General features: G+C 30.0%; 1 pseudogene across 1 annotated transcript; it reads left to right on the top strand.

Moving 5' to 3' along the window:
* The first annotated feature begins 6551 nt into the window (after positions 1 to 6551).
* On the top strand, positions 6552 to 8330 carry LOC149530973 (acid phosphatase 1-like; annotated as a pseudogene). The gene is made up of 3 exons (XR_016358515.1): positions 6552 to 6960; positions 7046 to 7255; positions 7819 to 8330. The product of XR_016358515.1 is annotated as an acid phosphatase 1-like (transcript).
* The last annotated feature ends 7863 nt before the right edge of the window (positions 8331 to 16193 follow it).

The raw sequence follows: 16193 nt of genomic DNA, 5'->3' as shown, positions 1-16193 counted from the left end.
TTTAATTAAATTAACTAAAAATAAATATTTGTTTTTTCAAATAAAAATATATTCAAACATTAAACTACCTACCTTTTCATACCTTTTTTTTAGAAATATTTTGTTTGGACAAGCCCTGTATTCTTCTATCAACTACATGTTATACAATAAAATACTACTCTTATGATTGTTTTACTTGCTTCACTATTTTTCAAAATTAATTTATCTTAATATGATAATGGTAATTATAGGTTAACAAGAATTAAAAAATTAAATCTTCCATTATATAAACTAAATGTAAAGAAAATGATTCATAGAAAAGTGTATCTTATGATTTGATGTTGAAAATTCATTGAACTTATCATCATTTCTTTGTAATTACTCTTGTGTTCTTCATCTTCTATGAACTAACCATGTTCCAAAGGAATGGTGAATAAAGGAAGTTTAGACATTTGTTCTCTTTCAGACTATCCCTATTTTAATGGACAACTAGGTGAAGATGACAGAATCTGACTGCCATCCCAATCTTGAACATGGGTAGCAAATGAAAAAAATGAAACTAAATTTTTTAAATTGAATCTTAAACCCTATACCCTACCAACTAAACCATAGGACATAGATCTTATACCTTGTACGATAAAATAGGAAAACCAAATTTTTATAATCTAACATTAGAATTGAAATAATTAATTTTAATTTCTAGACTCTCAGGAGTAAATATTAATGTTTCATCACTTTGAGTTGGTCTAGTTACTCTTCACAGGGGGTCAAAGTTCAAAATTTAGAGGAGGTAATGTATTTATACCTCATTTGTAGCATAGTTAGGTGTCTCCCACTAGAATATTTGAAAAAATTTATGACATATGCATAAGCTTTTACAAAATTTATCATATAACTATAGATATTTAAGAAAACTAATTATTAAACTTAATCATATCAATTTTTTATATTATATTCAAAATAATTTTATGAGATGTAATGCCTCACTCTGAAATAAATAAAAGTCAATACATTTTTTTATAAATCAAGACTTTAATTTTTTTGCATTTGCTTTAGAAATTACAAATTTGGATTTAAATTTTCAAATCTAGATTTTGAAAAAGCTAATTCCTATCATCTTCCATGAACCAAACAAACCCTAAAACCACATTTCCTATCCTTTTATTAAAACCTTATCGCAAAATTGTGAATAATTTATAATAGATATGTTGTAATAATTTTTTAAAAATAAAAAAATATTTTAACAATAATGTGTGTGTGTGTGTGTGTGTGTGTGTGTGTGTGTGTGTGTGTGTGTGTGTGTGTGTGTGTGTGTGTGTGTGTGTGTGTGTGTGTGTGTAGATACACACGTGTGCGTGCGTGCGTATGTATGTATGTATAGACTCTTTCTCCAATAGTTATAAAAAGAAATATAAGAATCAAATAGTGTTTATAAATGAGTTAATTTATCTTTAATAAAATAAAAAAATTATTTTTTAAAAAAAATTATGTTATATGTGTAAACTTTTACAAACTGTATCATATAACTATCTATTTTAGAAAAATAATTATCTATTTAACTATCTAACTATATAACTATCGAACATATCTATCTATTTATATAAGTTATAAATAGAAGTTTATATAACTATAAACTTATATAAGTTATAGAAGTTTATATAAGTTTAGATGGAAGTTTATCCATCTATTTATAGTTATAGAAGTTTATATAACTATATATTTAAGAAAATAAAATATTAAACTCAATAATATCAAAATTTTATATTGTATTAAAAATAAATTTATAACACATCAAAAACAAGTTTAAAAAACAACTTATTCATAAAATTAAAATTACTATGTAAACCTCTACAAATTTTTACATAAATCTATGAACAGTTAAAAAATTTCAGTGAATTTTTTTTCAAACCCTAATTCTAACAACACACTAACTAGTGGAATAAAAATCTCAAAAAGAACTACTTACAAAGGGTTTTAGGACCCATTAAATTTTATTTTTCTTAATCAAAAAAATTTTGAAACACTAAATCCTCTTAAAATAGTACAAAATTAAGATTTTTTTCAGAGCTAACAAATTTCATGAAACCTGTTGTAGCTCATCTAAAAGCATAAGTAAAATGTTCTAAAGTATTATTACAAATCCACTTTGATGCATCACATATCTCCTCAAATTCTCTTCATGTCTATTAGAAAAGTAAAAGAAAAATTAGAGAATCATGTATGATTAATTTAGGTTGTCATCTACAAATCCACACGAGCTAAATTTCATTTATTTTTAATTTGTCCTTGAGGTTTCTAATTTAAAACATTTTAGAGCTATTAGAAAAGGGTGTGTTTGCACAAGCCCACTTTTTTTTGGGTTGTCGTTAAGCCAAGAAAAATTTGATAGGTATTAGTTCGGGTCCAATTGTAACCTACAAAAATTTATACTAAGCTACATAATGAAAGATGAAAATAAGGCAACCTAAATTGAAATAAAGCCAATTGCAAAATCATCACTTAATAAATTAAAAAAATGTTTTAAAAAAAATGAACAAATTCACTCATTTGAGCTAAACATAAGAACCTAACTCTAGTGGAATCAAATTTTTGCTACAACCCTTAAATTGGGTTTTCTGAGCATGAGCACATAAAAAAGAGAGATGCACATGCAGATTTGTATTCAAAATGGGAGTTTATTAAAAAAATGTAAAGCTTATGAAGATGTCATTTTGGAACCGCTTTAGAAAGTGATGTAATGTCATTGATCATCGTGAAATCAGAAACAAAAATAAAATTTTACACCCCTTCTTCTTGACTAGCCAACATACATGGAGCCAATGCAACCACCTAATCTATTGTAATGTTTCCATATGTTGCCGTTCTAGTTTTTTGAATTTATTAAATGAGAAATTAAAAAGACTACTACTAGATTTTAATTATGACTATAGACACCCAAAATTGGCAAAGACCTAAATTATGCAATTTTGATCAATCAAAGCAAATTAAGGAGGAAACCAAAAGAGCACAACAAAGTTTTAAATAAAAAATCACACCAAGTCATTAATCATCTATCAAACCAACAAGACCTAAATCAATTTTTACAAAAGAGGAGAAAAGTAATTTAAAATCATAAAAATGAAATTGAAAAAGGAGGAAGAAAAAGACAAACTTATGAAAATAAACAAAACATCCTCATTTATCCTCAAAGCCAAGTTTGTTGGATTCTTCCTCCTAGTCTCTTATGAGATATTTTCAATTTCACCTTTATCCACTAGTCAAAGGTAAAAATCTTGATTCCTACCCCAACCCCTTCCAAAATCCTATAAATAGGAGGGAAATCCAAGAGCCAAAGGACCCAAGTTTTAGGTATTTGCACTATAGGTACATTCTGAGTTATCATTTTAGCATTGTTATTTAGTGTCATTTATTACATGTTCAACTCATTGCATGTCCATTTCGATAGCATTCTAAGAGTTATTTTCCACATATAATCTGCATTATAGTCATAGATCTTGCATGCATTCTTGTAGATCTTCATTTTAAGCCTACTCCCATTCTAGTACTATCACTGAGATGCTAGTTTGAGAGCTTTCTTAGTGGTTGTATTTAGGGAAACATTAAACACTCATAGACTTTACATTTTGGCAATGATTTCTTGGGTTTAGTTTAGTTTGTTGTCATTTTATCTACATTTTGCATTAAAGTCTCATGAATACACAATTATATCGTGTACAATGACCAATCATAAAATAGCAATAGAAGCATAAAGTTGTGTTTTAATAGAATTATGCTTAAAATTCTAATTCTATGCACTATCTTCAAACCATAATTCAATTGAAAATTAAACCCATGAAACTATAATAGTTTCCACCTATAGATAAGTTAGACTAATAATAACAAAGCATCAATCAACAATCATAATTATAACAAAACATTGATCAATAGAAGTTGCGGTGAGCACAACCTTAAAGTTATCTGATGAAATTTCTTTCGATTTTTTTTCTTCTTGTTTGATATGAGGGAAAATAGAGATAAATAATTTTGAGCATGGACTTTGAAACATCCATTTGAGTTTTGAAGTCGTGGTTAACTTCACCTGTATGGCGAAGGAAAGACAACATTTTTTTGTTAATATAATTTGAATATTAAATTTAATTTTAGACACACAAAATAAAGAGGGAAGAATCAAAAGGGATGCCCAATTTGACAGCTTTAGGAGAATCCCAGTGCTGTTTCAAAACTTTTATGTAGCTTTGTAGAAATGGTGTCCATGCATTTCTTTGCAGCCAAATATTATGGTTGAGATTTTTTCTTCCAAGAAGACCCACTTGCTGCCAAAATAAGACAAATCACATCACAATCTACATATTATTTACTAAGGAAGAATATAGTAAACACGAATATCATGGGTTAACTAGATATTATATTGAATCTTAGTGTGGCCTTTCAACTCTTATATATATACACACACACACACACACACACACACACACACACACACACAGAGAGCGTATGTAATAACAAAATATTACATTGTCTCTTATAGCAATCATGCAATACATACATGCACTCTAAAAGTCAAAAATACCTTACAAAGAAGAGAAGGTAAATTATTTACTAATGAAGAATATAATAAACATGAGTATCATAGGTTAACCTAGACACTATATTGAACCTTAGTGTGACTCTTTAAACATTTTTTTTACTAATAAAAGATTAGCATGAGTATATATTTTAAAATAAATTAAGAACATATACACATAGAAATATTCAATTGACCTAAAGAAAGTTGCACAAGATGGACAAGGCAACTACCCTAAACACAAAAAGAAAAACCTTACAAAGAAAAGAAGAGATTACATGAAATTTGAGTAATTATAGACAAAAGTAGAAATAATTGAGAACACTATTAGCAATATTACTTTAAATTATTTAGTTGAATAAATTTTTATTGTTATACATATCTTTCACTAGAAATGAATTCTTCTCATATTATATTTGGAAAATATTGGTTCTATATATTTTTTGATTTATTTTCTATTATCAATTATTAGTTTAAATTAGGCAAAAGCCTACAATTCAATGGTAACTTGTGAGCCTCTTATGTGGGAGGTCTTAGGTTCAAATGTACCTTTAGTTAACATATAATAATAAAAATAAATTCTAACAATTAATAATAATTAATCGAGGCTTTAGCCGTTTATCGATCATAAAAAAATTATTAGCTTCAATTTATTAAAATTGAACACATTTTTTTGGTAATGTATTTTTCTCATTGTATATATTAGAATTATTTATATATAGTAATGAAAATAATATAATAATATAATATGATATACAATTCAATAGTGAAAAACTATAATATGAAATATCACAATAATTTTTTGTACAACCAATAGTAGTAATTAGAATATGAATAAAATCTTCAAAATTATAAAAATATCTTTAGTTATAAATATTAAAAAATAAGAAGAAGAATTTCATTATAATAAAAATAGAAAATAGAATGAGAAAAATAATCACTCTTCCCCAAGAAAAGGGGTCCTATAACACAATTTTTGTTCAACCAATGAGCTTTCAAATAAATGAAACTTTTATTAGAAAAAAATAAAATAAAAAATATAAACTTTACAAAAACTATTATTATTTTTCAAAAGTGACTTGATTGGTTAGAATTAATTGACTAGTTGGTGCAACTGAATGCAATAGTATTGCCTATTACAAGTACAATAAGATGATTTCCTTTTAAGTGTTTCTAATATAATCTATCTATTCTATAATATAGCCACATCCATAATTGAAATAAACAAATAAAAATCAAATAAAAAATTCAATCAAATAAATATATTTCAACATTATATATTTAGACATAGATACAAGAAAATAATAACATCAAAGAAGTAATTCAAGGGAAAGACAAGAAGACCAATCAAATCAATTTATATTTTATTTTTTGACAAAATAAAATAAAATAAATATTTTCATATTATTTGAATATAGACAAGAAAATAAAATAAGAAATAAAACTAAAATATAAATAACCATTTAAATATAAAAATCATAATAAAAATTTCAATCAAATTAATATTTTTGCATTATATATTTATTTACTAATACATATAAAATAGTAGTAATGATAAATGATGGTGAATAAAAAATCATTCTAGTCACTTTCTAGAATCAAAGAAAATCTCAGGGGTCCCTACAGACGTCCACATAAAACACAACCATAATATTGTAGGTAATGCATTTCTTTTGTTTTAAAACGAATCTCGAGGGAGACCAATCCATAAAAAAACTATTAAGGCTTAAAAATGTGTGGGCGAAAGAATATTAAAGCTTTTGAAGGTAGAGAGCGAAGAATTTGCTTCGAAGTTCGCACATAAAATGTTGATTAGATCAATTTCATCCATTGGCTTTGAAAGCTTTAGGCCGACACATTTTAAAACGAATCTGGAGGGATGACCCTCGTGGCGGTTATCATGGTCACAGAAAATATCACGCGTATAGAACGTGAGTTTTTTTTCTTTTAAATGAAATAATGCAATAAAAAGAGTACAAAAATAATATTAGGTTTCCCAGTCCTTATATAAGATCAAATGCAAATGACTCAAGGGGAAGCAATTTTTGCATTGAGTTACATCATGGTTAAACGCAGTTTTCTCCCTTCTATTCTCATTTTCCTCCTCCTTATTGGGTTGGGTAAAGAGGGGTCATGTACTGCAGTTAGGCATTCAGTGAATGGGTGCTCTGCTTGGAGAACCAGCGTTGAGAGTGGCAATGCGAGGGGTTGGAAAGTGGTGCCTAGCCCTTGCGTTTCTAACGTGGGGAAATACATGGAGAGGGGACAATATTTGCTCGATTTCAAAGTAGCGGTTGAACAAAGCCTCGCTTACATCAACGATCTGGAGTTGCATGGAGACGGCAAGGATGCCTGGATTTTGACACGGACGATACCACATTATCAAATCTGCCCTACTATAGAAAACACCAATATGGGTACCAAAGTTGTTTGTTATTATTGTTAACTCTTTTGTATATTTTAGTTGCATGATATTTTTTTGAGTAACGCAGTTAATTGCAGGGGAGAGACATACAATTCTACGTCGTTTGATGCATGGGTAGCGGAAGGGACGGCCCCTGTTTTGCCCTACTCCTTGCAGTTGTACAACGTTTTGCTGAAAAAAGGCGTTAAAATCTTCTTCATCACTGGAAGAGATGAGGATTCTCGTGAGGTTACAACGAAGAATCTTATGAGAGCTGGTTACAAAAAGTGGGCAGGCTTAATCATGAGGTGTATTGGTCTCACTTATAATAGCTCCATTCTAATTAAGATTTGATTTATAGTCTCTTTTATATTGTTTTTCGTTTTTATAGTACACAATGAATTCTAAAAGTAGTATTTATACTATATGGATAGATTGTAGAAATCTGATAGATCTCATTGACCGTTTGGTGAGTAATAGTTCACAAGAATCAAGTAGCACATAATCTATGAATAAAAAAGCTAGCATACTTGTTCCTTTGCTCTCTTGGATCGTGATGGTAGATCATGTAGTATGATTCAAAACGTTGATTAAAAAAACTCTACATAATCAAATCTGAAAACTGATAAGTAATTACAAAAGTATTTATACTATAACAATAGATTGTGGAAATTTGATATTGATCTAGGTTTCATCAGTGGCCGTTCACAAGTATTCATCTCTCATAAGAATGATTAGAACAATTAGTACTAATTGTATGGAAGTATCACACTTTATCAAAGATCAACCCATCTTAATACTTGAAAAACTTATATGTTAAGGTTTCAAAATTGAAGGTTATTTTTTAATGGCGGCATTTTTTATATTGTAGGGGCGGTAGTGATCAGGGAACGACAGCAGTGGAATACAAATCGGAGAAGAGAGGGCAGCTTGTGAAGAAAGGTTTTCTCATCTGGGGAAATGCTGGAGATCAGTGGAGCGACTTGACTGGAACAAATGTGGGCTCTCGCACTTTTAAGATTCCAAATCCCATGTATTATATCAGCTAGAACTCATCATCAAATTAAATTTACAGGTCACTTGATTGTATTCAGTTGCAGAGATATTTTAGATTAGTATTGAATTCGACTGCAGAGAGATTTTAGGCGGTTTTGTTAAGTTTTTATTGGCCGTGGAGAATTGGGAGGGAATATTCGTACGTCAGTTCTCCATCATTAATGTCGGACCCTTCTTTTACAGTGAGGTATGTAATGGTGTGAAATGGAGAAATATATAATATTGAGTGCACATGGGACTTCAATACGTTCAACATGTTTGTTTTGGAAAGAGAACCGGTCAATAGACTTGGTAAGCAATAAAATGTTAATTTGTGGTCATTGATTATGGAAGTTGTGTACATATTTCATAATTCTTTGAGGATGAAGGCATTATATTTTGGCCCCCATTTTAAAGGATTTTAGGTCGACATATAATTATTAATTATAACACTAAAGCGGCAAAAATACTTGTATAAAAAGATTTAGGGTTAGGGGCTTTTCATAAGGTGTGACGCGAAAGTTGCTTCTTATAGCAGTATTGAGTTGTAAGGGATTACAGGTTGTAATCACTAGATCGTAATAATATTGAACTCATTGTTTGATGAACTTAGTTGCTTTGAGTGAACCATCTAAATCTTGGTGTCTTGTGTGATCTTTTATTTTCTAATATTGTTTATATTTGCATGTAATTGTTATTTCTGTCCATAGTTAAATCCTAACATAAAATTATTCATAATATTTCTAAAATTAGTCACAATGATGTGGATTGCTTTAAATTTCTACCCTTTCAAAATTATTTTATTTTATTGAATGGGCTATTGTCCACGAGTAGGAAAATAGATGCTATCATTAATTTATTGGTTCCAATGAATCAGCCCCATGCTATCATTAACTTATCGTTTCCAGTGAATCAACCCCAAGAGGGTACTTGAACTGCAAATTATGTGAGATTCCACTTTAGATGCCTATAATGTGTTGGAAAATATTAACATTATTTTTATAGTGAAACAATCTATAATAATAATTTATTTAATTGTTAATAGAAAATGTTAGATATTCATTTCTAATTTGAAGATTTTTTTTCACTGAATTTAATAAGATATAATGTTCATAGAATTACTAGATGTAAGTTGATACAATATAATTTTGCAATTTATTAATATTCCACAATTTTGATAATTTTATGTTTTGATTTTTGAGAAACTCATAAAATAAATATAAACTATAATTTAATGAATACTAGCTTTTACACACACACTCACTCCAAGATCTTCTTAAATACAAGAGATATTAAAAAAAGGTGCTTTGAGAAGGAAATTTCTCAATGTATTTTTCTTTGTATATATTATTAAGATAAATATATTATGTTGCTCCACATCATGTGAAAGATAATATTATTTTTAATTATAATAGATTATTAATTAATTTATTATCTTAATTATAATATAATATTTTGATAATATTATATAGTACTAGTGTGTTTGTTTAGAGTTAAGATTGAGGTTGGGTTAGGAAATGTTATATTCTTTTTAGGCTTTTTTCAATCGATCATTCATGCTCTCAAGACATTTCATGCTTGTCTAGATGTGAAAAAAATAATGTTAATGCTTGAGGCATGATTGTTTGTATGAGATGCACCAATAGAACACGTAAGGGGCATATGCTTGGGAAATGGATATCTTTGAGTGGCCTTACTTGGTTGCATTAACAATTAGGTTTAGGGCATAGGGTTTATATTTGGGATTATTATCATTGATAGGGAAAGGCTAAGGGTAAGGGTTAGGGTCAAGGTAAGGGCCAAGGTTTGAATTAGGATGTAGGATTTAGAGTTGTAATTAGCATCATGGTTAGGGTTAGGTTTAAGGTTGTAATTAGGATCATAGTTAGTTTATCTTAGAATACAATACACTATTACAAATTAAATAAAAGTTCGATAGGTTTTAGTTTTAGAGAAAGATAAAGGTTAGGCTTTATATGGTAATTATAATTAAGGGTATGGTTAAATTTTGAGATAAGGTTATGATTAAATTGATGGTTAAGGTTAATTCAAGCTTTATGATCAAAGTAATGATAAATTTTATATTTTGTAATAGGTTTGGGGTAGGGTTAAAGTATGTATAATCATTGAGGCTAGATTGTAATAGTGTTGTGTAATGTTCCCTAGTAGGTCATCTCTTGATTAACTCCACTGGAGATTTATATCTCCTTAGAAATATCCATTTGCTGAAGTAGATTTGAAATTGTTAAAATACAATGCTCTCACCTATCCATTTTGAAGATTTTGGATTATATTCATAATATTTATTTTTCACCTTAGCCTATTTGATTGGTTCTCATATGAATATTTCATATCTTTTACTCTTTCCCCACCCTCACTCCTTACCATTCATTTCTTCTATTGCTAGTGCATGCTTTACAAGCATTGATCACAAAATTCTACTTTATATAAAGATTGTCAGTCTACCATAGGAGTTGTGTTAATGACCACAATATTGTTTTTATTTTTAATTAGCATATGAAAAGTAATAGTTAAAGAGTATTTGGTATTTCATAGTTGAATATGTGATAATGGATTCCCATGCTTTCATCAATTACTTATAATTCTCAATATATCAAAATTTGGTTTAATATTCTAAATATAGAATTTGTCAATAATCCTTACTCTTATTATATGTGATGCACACCAATAATTAACATGAAACTAATGATCCTCTCTCATCTAATTTCTACTAAAAATATTTATCTCATCTCCCATTGCGATTTTCTTCCTTCAATGTTATATCTTCATATTTGTTCATGTGCAATCCTTATTACTATTGATTGATGTTTCCATCTTTTGATTCATGACTCCATGGATTTTTGGGGTTGTGGATTGTTCAAAATATAAGAGGAGTAATTGAGAGGGGGGTTGGGGGGTTTGGGAGGGGTGAATCAATTACCACTAAAATAAATCCCAGATCCCTTAGATGTGAACAATAAAATTCAGATTGATAAAACTGATTATTGCTAATGTTTGGTAAACAAACAAAAATTGTTGTAATTCAGTAATCAAATATTCTGAATATATTATCAATAATTACTTAACCTTAATTTGTATGCATGAGAGAAAAGAAATGAACACATGAGACAACAAGATTTAACATGGAAACCCGATATGGGAAAAACCACCAACGTAACTAGTTACTATTTTTTAGTCTTCTGAAGTGAGCCCTATTAGGAGCCACCCCTATTAAAGGTTACAAAACACACTATTAGGTGTGACCTTGTTAGAGGATTTAATCACCCTCTAAGGAATGGCATTGCAAGAGGTCTTGAAACAATTCAATGGAATTGCCACCTTGTTAGAGGATTTACAACTAGCTATTAAACCAACTCTATTAAGAGATTTTAGATCACTACTACAATAGTTAGAAAGTAACAATGAAATGACCTGATTGTGATGCCACTGAATTGCTGAATACAAATCGTTGTTTTTCTTATACTTTATCCTTCCTGATCAAGTGGCACTTTTCTGCTCCACAAGGATACCTGTTTATCCTTCAAGTTTTCTTCCCCTCCTTTCTCTCTCAATTCAATCAACACACTTGCATACATTGAAATCACAATTTGACCTTATACTTATATCATCCAGATTATCAAGTTAGCTCAAATAAAAATTAGAATGACCAATATTTATTACCATAGTTGGCTAGAACCAATAGGTAAAATAATTACACTTCATATGACAAAATAATAAAATCCTTCATTAGCTGGCCTTGCTCAATAGAAACTAACTCTAAAGAAACTTCCCGAGTTAACCAATAGAGACTCGGTTAACACTACAAACTTTCAAAAATTCATTGGTAACCAAGTCAACTCGATTAACACTAACTTTGTTCAACTTTCCTTTGTTAACTGAGTGAGCTCGATCAACACTCTTTTCTACAAGAATTCCTTTGATGCTTGAGTGAGCTCAGTAGACATTATCTTTGTACAAAGTAAACTTAGGAATGCTCGGTAGACAAGGAAAACTGTCTTCATTGACTAAATGAGCTCGATAGACACTCATTATCAACTGATATGACATTTGTGTAACATCAAAGACAACACACAATTAAATAATTATATCCAACAATCTCCCTCTTTGACATTGATGGCAACACAACATCTTATAGCATAATAAAATTTTGAGAGCAAGACTCCCTCTTTGATTTTACACCAAAAAAATCTCCTTCATTGTTGTATTCTCCCTCTATGAAAGAATTACCTAATTTCTCTTCCTTGGAATGAAGAAAATTTCAGAAAGATATGATAGTAAACTTCTCCCTCTTTGACAACACATGCGAAAGACAACACATGTCAAATTAGTACCAATGTACCTTGAGTATTGATTCATATGCAATATTCTCTTGACTATGTTGAACCAACTCATTGATCTTCAACTTGCTTCCTATTGATGCATCACTAAACTTTATTTAGTGAGCTTCAGATAGGGTAATGACCCCTAGCTTACCTCTTAGATATAAGAATTCATCCTTAGGTAATGACTTGGTGAATATATCTGCAATTTGTTCTTTTGTATGCACATATTCCAATCTGATTTCTTTGTCGTGTACCAATTCTCTTACAAAGTGATATTTTATAGCAATGTGCTTTGTTTTGGAATGGATCATTAGGTTCGTTGATATGTTGATTACAATGTTGTTATCACAATACATGACTACTGGCTTTTTGATTTCAACCTTCATTCCTTCTAGCAATTGTTTGAACCAAACAATGTTAGAACAATTTACTGTTGCTACCACATACTCTGCTTCTACTATTGGTTGAGATGTCTAGTTTTGCTTCTTGCTTGTCCAAGATACTAGTCTTTTACCACGAAAGAAAGCTCCACCACTAGTGTTTTTTTTGTCATCAAGATTTTTTGCCCAATCAGCATTAGTAAACACTTTTAGGTCTAGATTTCCTCCAAGTTTGTACCATAAGCCATAGTCTTTAGTACCTTTCAGATATCTCAAGATTTGTTTGATTGCCATCATGTGGTTTTCTTTGGGTTTTGTTGAGAATCTTGCTACTATTCCAATTGCCAAGGCAATATCAGGCCTTGTGTGAACTACATATTGTAATTTCCCAATCATTTATCTATATAAAGTCTGATCTACTTCTTTGGAGTCATCATCTTTGATAAGCTTAAGTCCAGCACACATGGGGTTTCCAACTGGTTTTGAATCTTCCATTGCAAATTTCTTGACTATCTCTTTGATATATTTAGATTAAGTGATATAGATACCATTTTTGTTCTGTTTTATTTGCAATCCAACAAAGAATTTGATCTCACCAAACATGGACATCTCAAACTCTTTATTCATTTGTTCTGAAAATGCTTTGCATAGGTCATCATTTCTTGTAAATAGAGTATCATCCACAAATATTTTTACCAACACAATCTTCTTATCTGGTCCTTCCTTGATATACAAACTACTGGGTTTTTTTTTTTTTTTTTTGAAAACCAATCTATATCACGTAGTTATGTAATCTTTCATACTAGCCTCTAGGAGCTTGTTTGAGACCATATAGTGCTTTATATAATTTGGAGACCATGTCTCTTTTCTAGGATCAAAAAAACCTTCTGGTTGTTCAATGTAGATTTCTTCATCAAGAATTTCATTCAAGTATATAGATTTAACATCTATTTGATATACATTGAATCCTCTATGAGTTGCATATGCAAATAAAGTGCTAACACCTTCTAGTCTTGCAACAGGGGCAAAAGTCTAACCATAATCAATACCTTCTTCTTGAGAATAGCCTTTACGTACTAACCTTTCTTTGTTTCTTGACAAATTTCTATCTTCATTCAGCTTATTTCTGAATACCCATTTTGTACCAATTACATTTTTATCCTTTGTTCTAGGAACAAGAGTCCAAGTTTTATTCTTTTCTATCTATTCTATTTCTTCATTCATAGCATCAAACCAACCTTCATTTTCCAATGCATCTGTAATACTTCTAGGTTCAAATTCAACAAGTAAGCATGTACCTTTCAATTTTCTTCTTGTCATTGTTCTTTATGATTTATCTCCAATGATCTGATTAGGTACATGATGCCTTCTAACATATTTAGCCAATACTAGTTATTTAGCTTTTGAATGAATTGTATTGTCTTCATTTTGAATCTCAGCTTCTAGCCTAGGTTCCTCTATCTATAGCTTGGTTCCTTCTTACTCGATATGCACTAGCTTGGTAGCTTCTGAATGTGACTCAGGTCCTTGTGACTTGGTCCTTTTTGTCAAAGATGTTTGGCAATTTATCAGGTTTGTAGTAGACAAATCTTCTGTAATCTTCTACTTCCTTTTTACTTTCTTCCTCAGTCTTTTCTACAAACTCATCAATTCTCACATGTGCACTTTCTATGATCTTGTGAGTAGATCAATTCAAAAATTTATATGCTTTACTTTTGCAAAAATATCCTAGGAATATACCTTCATCACCTTTTACATCAAATTTTCCTTTTCCAAATTCTTTCAAAATATAACATTTGTTGCCAAATACTTTCAAGTAACTTACATTGGGTTTGTATCTATACCATAGTTCATAGGGAGTTTTACCTGAATCCTTCTTCAATTGTACTCGGTTCAAAGTATGAATTGTAGTGCTGATAGCTTCCTTCCAATATCTGATAGCAACATTCTTTTCAATCATTAGGGTCCTTATACAATCCATGATGGATCTATTTCTTCTCATAGCTATTCCATTCTGCTCAGAAGTACCAGGGGCTAATACTTGTCTTTTGATTCCTCTTTCAATGTAGAAATTATTGAATTCATGAGAGATGAATTCACCACCTTTGTTTGATCTTAAGCATTTCAATCTTTTTCTAGTTTCCTTTTCCACTCTTGCCAGATACCATTTGAATTTCTCAAATGCTTATGATTTTCTTTTAGATACATAACAGTCATCATTCTAGAGTAGTCATCAACAAAAAGAATGAAAATGTTTTCTCCATTATAACTTTCTATTCCACTAGGTTCACATAAGTCAGTATGCATAATTTCCAAGACATCTTCTAACTAATAATTTTTTCTCTTAAAACTAGTCTTTCCCATTTTTCCAATTTGAATTTTTTTGCATAAACCAACATCTGGTTTCTTCAAACTAGGGATACCTCTTACTTTTTTGAGTTTTCTTATCTTGATCATGTTATCAAAGTTTACATGACATAGGTTTCTATGCCATAGACAACTTTCTTCTACTTGAGCAACGAGACATGAGCAATCACCAAGATCACGATAAAATAGGTTACCTTTTGTTTGCTTGCCTTATCCAATCAAATTTCCTTTATCATCTAGCAGTCTTGCCTTGCCATTCATGAAATCTACCTTGAATCCAATGTTGTCCAAGTGTACCATAGTCAGTAAATTATGTTTTAGTCCTTCAACCCAATAGTCATTATCATAGACAAGTTCATTAGTTAATGAGATATGGCCTTTTCCTTTTATACAATAAGGTTCATTGTTTCCAAATCTTACACTACCTCCATCATAGGGTTCAAAATGTTCAAAATTTGGTTTTTCTCTAGTCATATGGTGTGAACATCCACTATTTATGATCCATGTATCATTTTTACTTACATGAGAGATATGTGCCATCTTATCTCCTTCATCATAAAATTCATCTTTTACAACAATGTATACTATTTCATCCTCACTATTATTAAAATCTTTAACCATAAAAAAAGTTTTCTTACCTTTCTCTTTGTGGGATTTGTGACCTTTGAATTCCTTCTTACCTTTGTACTTGTAGCTTTTCTTTTCATCCTTGCTTTCTTTGTTTGGACACCTGGCTGCAATATGACCAATTTCTTCATAAGAAAAATAGATTAGAGGGATTTTACCTTTGTACTTTCCTCCACTCCTAGAATAATTCTTTGCAAGTAGGGCTTCAAGAACTTCAAGATCACTGTCATAATTTTCCTCAATTTCCTCTTCACTTTTTGATTGATTGTTTTCTATTTTGTTGCCATTTTATTTGAGTGAAAGCTTAGCTTCAAATGCAAACTCAATATTTTTGGAAGCAGGAACATAGTTGTCATAGTTGTCGAGTTTAAAAGCTGTAAATCTTCCTATTAGGGCATCCAAGCCTAACTTGTTATTTGAATCACATCTCTTTTGTTGAATAGTAGACACTTTGATTTCATACATGGGAAGCAAAGTTCTGAAAATTTTACTTA

Source organism: Cupressus sempervirens, chromosome 11 (assembly GCF_028749045.1).
Source record: "Cupressus sempervirens isolate cs-2001-9-10 chromosome 11, ASM2874904v1, whole genome shotgun sequence".
Classification (NCBI taxonomy): domain Eukaryota; kingdom Viridiplantae; phylum Streptophyta; class Pinopsida; order Cupressales; family Cupressaceae; genus Cupressus; species Cupressus sempervirens.
The sequence above is the reverse complement of the archived record's forward strand: the minus strand, read 5'-3'. Positions and strand labels throughout refer to the sequence as shown.